The following is a 6290-nucleotide window of genomic DNA, read 5'->3' on the forward strand; positions in this document are numbered from 1 at the left end:
AGCAAAATAAGCATACCTCTTGAAAGAAAAAAATTATGAAGCTTTGGAATCTAACCTCCACGAATTAGAAGGTGGGCTCTCTGAGGGCACATGATTGCTCCATAATTACTGGATGGATGGATGACTGGATGGTTGAGAAAATGAATGCATAAGTGAGAAAAAAGCCAAAGCAAAATGTTCACATTTTATTTTATTCGCAACTCACTTTTTTCTTTCTTTTTTTTTCTTTTCTTTTTTTTTTTGGTAGATTCCAATTCCTCTTCCTTTTCCATATAATCCAAATCAGGTAATTATACTTAAAGTTCCCTTTTAAAAAGTATTTAAATGAATACAAAACAAAACTTGAAAATTATTTCAATTTAATCAGAGGAGAATTTGATATAAGAATTAATGGTTATTATTCTCTTACAGGGATCATTAGTTATTGATACTTTGTCTGACTTGAGTCCTTTAATGTACAAATCTCGCATACTCTTGAAAACTGAACTACCTAAGACCTGAAATTTTCTTGATTATGTAGAGCAGTGGTTCTCAACCTTCCTAACGCCATGACCCTTTAATACAGTTCCTCATGTTGTGGTGACCCCCAATTTCATTGTTACAAATTAAACATAATTAAAGCATAGTGATTAATCACAAAAATAATATGTAGTTATATATGTGTTTTCTGATGGTCTTAGGCGACCCCTGTGAAAGGGTCGTTCGACCCCAAAGGGGTTCCGACCCACAGGTTGAGAACTGCTGATTTAAATTTTACTTCTGAAGGGATTGTATTGAATGAGGAATAATTACAAATGACGAGATTGACTCAGTCACAAACCAAAAAGTAAGTTGTGTACATAACAATAATCTTTCCTAAAATTATAGGAAATGACATTAAAGTTTTCTCTCATAAAGAAGTAATCCCAAAATATAGCCTTTTTCCAACCCAGTAAGCATAAGTTTAATGATCTTCCCTAAAAGTCCCTACTACATCTGGAGCTCACAAAAGAAAATGGGGGAGTTGGCTGTAGGGATTTACTTAAAATATTAGCAAATATGAATTTCAATGACATAATTTTGGTAATGCTAAGAATTCTAAAAAGCATGTTTTCATTTAATCAAGCTAATATAAAATGTGTAACATAAAAAAGATAGATAAAATGCTGAATTACACCTCCTTGATTATTTGATTGTTTCCTTTATTTTAGGTCCTGACACCTAATGACATAATAGCGGTAAATATATTCTAGCCTGTTAATCCATAAAGTTTATAAAAATACTAGGGGTCCAGTGCACGAATTCGTGCACCTTGCAAGGAACTGTGAGCCATGAGGCTGCAGTGGGCATAGGGGCGGGTTTTGGCCCATCCTCCATGCCCCCGCCTGGCCTCTCCCACTGCAGCCCCTGGTCCCATCTGCCAGCAGCCCTGCTCCCTTTGCCACTCCCATGCGCTGACAGCACCAGCGCCACTCACACCCACTGATGACGCGAAGCAATTGGGGCCAGCACCATCAGTGGGTGCGATAAGGCCTCAGGGTGCTCGCAATGGATGCGAGCGGCGGTTCTGGCGCCAGCAGCAGGTGCAAGTGCCCAGCAGGACCGTGGTGTGTGGGAGCAAAGAATTTTCAGTAACCACCAGAGGCTCACCCCAATGACAGCACAGACCCCACCGTGGTCTGGCTCCCCCACTCACCTGCTCCACCATCCCACTGCGGCCGACGCCTGCCATGTTCTGTGTGCACCCCCTGGTGGTCAGCGCACGTCATAGCGACCAGTTGTTTGGTTGTCCTGCCATTCAGTCTATTTGCATATTAGGGTTTTATATATATAGATTACATTCAATATCCTACATATGATGAGCCACTTCATCATGAATATCACTATCTTTATTATTCCAATTCATTTGGAAACTAAATAAAGCATGGCTATTAAATTCAAAAACAAAAAAACAATCTCAATGCTTGCAAACAGTTCTACATTCATTTACTCAATTAATCCAAACTATAAATCAACAAAACAACCTCATCTCTTATTGATGAGGGTGAAAGTGAAGAGTCATGAGACTAAATAGTTACAGAATAAGTTGCTTTAGAAGAGGTGAAACAGACTTGATTATTTCTTCTAACAAAGCATTAGCATAAACATAAATACATTAAAGTTTATCAAGTCTAAATCCCAACAGATAATTCTTTACTAAATTGCACATCATTCAACTTTTTTAAGGAGGCCTTTTATTGATACAATAAGTTATTCAGAATCTTAGTTTACAGAAACACAGGATAAATACGTGGAGTTACAGAAGATATTTAAAAATTCTATGTCCTGGTCTAAAAAAATACTTTTCACACTTAAACATTTTCTGAAATCAAGACACATACCACAGCAGATACTAGATTTCATCTAGAATTTCCTTTTTCTTCAAAATGCTCTCATTAACTAAATGGTGCATTTTATAATCATGGTACCATAGAATCAGGGACATGCAGTATTTTGTAATAATGTCAGAAAGTTAGGCCAAAATTACAAGATAAAATTTTCAGGATCCTTCAATATAGACTATTTAAAGTCTACCATCTTGAAGAACATTGAAGTGTCCCAGAAATGTTAAGGTCAAACAGGTAGCTCTGAGCCCAACTAAAAAAGAACCTAAGTCTTTTGAGTTCAAATACCTAAGTGCTCTTCCCATAATCCATTCTGTTTAAGCAGCATTATTGTCTAACTCCAAAAGGAAAATATCTCTAACTAAAAATGTTTTAAGAAACTACCTTCAATGACTAATTATTGGTAATTACAAAAATTAGCAAGTTCATCTTTCTATCAAAACATGGCTAAAAGAGCACTGGCCTGTGATTTGAAAGTCTAAATTTTAATCTCATTGTTACAATTAAATTATCTACATGACCTTAGGTAAATGTATATATTTAGCTCCAAGGTCCCCTCCAATGAAAATATTGACTCCTCAGACACATGACTCATTCAGTTTACCTACTAGTAGAACTGAACTCTTAACATCTACTTATATTTTGTTTTTCTGAAATTTTTTAAAAATATATTTTATTGATTTTTTACAGAGAGGAAGGGAGAAAGATAGAGAGTTAGAAACATCGATCAGCCGCCTCCTGCACATCTCCCACTGGGGATGTGCCCACAACCCAGGTACATGCCCTTGACCGGAATCGAACCTGGGACCCCCCAGTCCGCAGGCCGACGCTCTATCCACTGAGCCAAACCGGTTTCGGCTGAATTTTTTTTTAAAGCACTGTTGGCCACAACCCATCCTGGAAAGAATCCTGACAGAATGATTTATAGAAACTGCTGTATCTTCATGGTCATACTTTTTTCTTCTCCCAGTGATCCTACTTAAGTCAGGGAGCAGGAAAAAGCATCCTAAGAGAACAAGCGATACTCAGGTCAAGAACAAGTCAAGACAGTGCCTAACCTGGCAGCTCTACAAATAGAGAGCTTTGCCTTGCTGGTCAAAAGGTCAATGGTCTTTGAGCAAGCTGCCAGCCTCCTAAAACAGAACAACCACGTGGAAGCTACAAAGCAATACTTTTCCAGTGAAACTGGTTGTGTAAGCAAACCCTCGGTGCAAAGTACTCATAGTTGTCCTAAAATGTCGGTTCCAGTATCATTCACACGGGGAATTTGCGTAATATAAGTAAGCACTTGTATGGAAGTGTACACAGTGAGTTTATTAACCATTCACATCAATTTTCTATCTTTTAGATATAGTGAATACAGTTACAAGCAGTTATAGGAAAATAGTTCTGTGAATTAAGGGAATTTATTTTTGTTCAGTTTTTTTTCTGTTTATTATCATCTCTTAATACCAACAGTATTAAGTGAAACAAGCAAGTCACTAAATAGCCAAGATATTAAACTTTTGCTGGTATTACAAGTGACTTTTTTTTTTACCAATTTCTCCACTTTTTTATTATAGTTGACAGAATTAAGATAATTTGAATCTAGATATTGCATTCTCATTTAAAAATCTTACATCATGCAAATAAAAAACTAAGCAGTAAAAAGGAATTAATTTTTCATTAAAAACATTTTCATATAGAAAATATTTTAACTTATGTATGTATTAAGTTAAAATAAATCCATAATAGCACTGATCATTGATTTTTCTTCTCTCACAGTTAATCAGTTCTATTTTGAACCAACTCCTGGTAAGTTCATATTAATTTTTAAGCTATTATAAACTAAAAATCTACTTAATACATTTAAGATAATATTTTTTAATTTTTTTATTTTTAGGGGTTACTTGGGGTAAGCCTTCATTTCTATGATTATACTGATAAAAGTAAGTGACATTTAACCTCAGAAAAGGTAAGCATATTCTTGAGAACTGTAAAAACATATGGTAGAATCACACAACTGATTTACTCATTTTGGAGCTCATGAATTATAAACTCAATTTCCTCCAAGATCTTTAGATCATAATTTCTGCAGGACTAAAAGGTATTCTTTTCATAATGCCCATGGTATTTAACAAAACTTCCTTTTACAGAAATATATGCAATATTAGGTTAAGAAATTTCAATCAGTAAATTTTACCTCAAGCTTATTGTTGTCTTGTGGACAATCATGTCAGCAGTAAGCAAAGCCTGCTGTGAAATTACCAAACCTCAGGATGCCTGATGGCAAGGCAGCACCTCTCCTTAACACACAAGCATCAGCTCGCTTGGTGGAAAGGCTGCGAACCTTGAGACTCTACTTTGAGTCTCACCCAAGTTTGCTTTCATTTAAAATATATACAAAAAACATAGACCAAAAAGGTGTATTCCTTTTTTAAATATCTGAATTAATGTCAATTCAAATTATATACAGTATGCTTATTTTAAGCTACCTAGAGAGAATCCTACGAATCAAAATACTCTCAATTCCAATCCTGATAAAGGAATTGGATTTCACCCGTTTTACTTCTAACAAGTTTCACTGCCCTAGAGTGCTTATTTAGTGTTTCCTACCACTTTTTTGTTGTTGTTAATCCTCACCTGAGGATATTTTTCTATTGATTTTTAAAGAGAGTGGAAGGCAGGGGGAGAGACAGAGAGAGAGAAACATCAATGTGAGAGAGACACATGGATTGGTTGCCTCCTTTGTGGGCCTAACCAGGACTGGAGATCAATGCAACCAAGGTCCGTGCCCTTGAGCAGGCCGACGTACTACCCCCTGAGCCAAACTGGCTAAGGCTCCTACCACTTTTAACATTCTATTCCCTGAGCCAAACTGGCTAAGGCTCCTACTACTTTTAAGGTTCTATTCCCTGAGCCAAATTGGCTAAGGTTCCTACCACTTTTAATATTCTTATCAGGCCATCAGGAGCCGAGTGGGAGGAATTAAGTCTGTGTTGCAGAAAAGACAATTGAGGATTCAATGTATCAGTATAACAGAATCGCATTATTCTCTACCTCCTAATATACAAGATTATACCAATACTAATCCATCAGCAATAAATAACCCTAATATGGGAGATGTGGGTAGAGGTGAAGAAGAAATTATGGCAAAAACTACCCTCATATAATAACTATAATCTGTATCATTTATTTTTTCAGTAATAATTCTCTCACTACTATGCCTCAAGTTCTATAAGGTTAGTGAAATCTCCTTTTTAGCATTATTATACATTTTCAGTATTTTTATTTTAAGAGTTTAATAGCTTCAGATTGTGTATGTATGGGTAAGTTAATAATCTATATCAGTGGTTGGCAAACTCATTAGTCAACAGAGCCAAATATCAACAGTACAATGATTGAAATTTCTTTTGAGGGCCAAATTTCTTAAACTTAAACTATATAGGTAGGTACATTGTTATTAACTTAACTAGAGGCCCGGAGCACAAAAATTTGTGCACTCGGGTGGGTCCCTCAGCCCAGCCTGTGCCCTCTCGCAGTCTGGGACCCCTCCGGGGATGTCCACCTGCTGGCTTAGGCCCACTCCCTGGGGGATTGGGCCTAAGCTGGCAGTCAGACATCCCTCTGGCAGCCCGGCAGCCCTCGGGGGATGTTCACTTGCCAGCGGGGAGCAGGCCTAAGCTGCAGTCGGACATCCTTAGCGCTGCTGAGGAGGCGGGAGAGGCTCCCACCACCACCACTGTACTGGCAGCTGGCAGCCTGGCTTGTGGCTGAGCAGAGCTCCCCCTGTGGGAGCGCACTGACCACCAGGGGGCAGCTCCTGCATTGAGCGTCTGCCCCCTGGTGGTCAGTGTGTGTCATAGTGACCAGTCATTCCCAGTCGTTCTGCTGTTAGGGTCAATTTGCATATTACCCTTTTATTATATAGGATAGAGGCCTGGTGCA

General features: G+C 37.8%; 1 long non-coding RNA gene across 1 annotated transcript; it reads left to right on the forward strand.

Annotated features, from left to right (window-relative positions):
• Positions 1-246: 246 nt before the first annotated feature.
• On the forward strand, positions 247-5032 carry LOC106727447. The gene is made up of 3 exons (XR_001363640.1): positions 247-286; positions 1191-1217; positions 4128-5032. It is a non-coding gene; the product is annotated as an uncharacterized LOC106727447 (long non-coding RNA).
• Positions 5033-6290: the final 1258 nt, after the last annotated feature.

Source organism: Myotis brandtii, unplaced genomic scaffold, assembly GCF_000412655.1.
Source record: "Myotis brandtii unplaced genomic scaffold, ASM41265v1 scaffold424, whole genome shotgun sequence".
Taxonomy (NCBI): domain Eukaryota; kingdom Metazoa; phylum Chordata; class Mammalia; order Chiroptera; family Vespertilionidae; genus Myotis; species Myotis brandtii.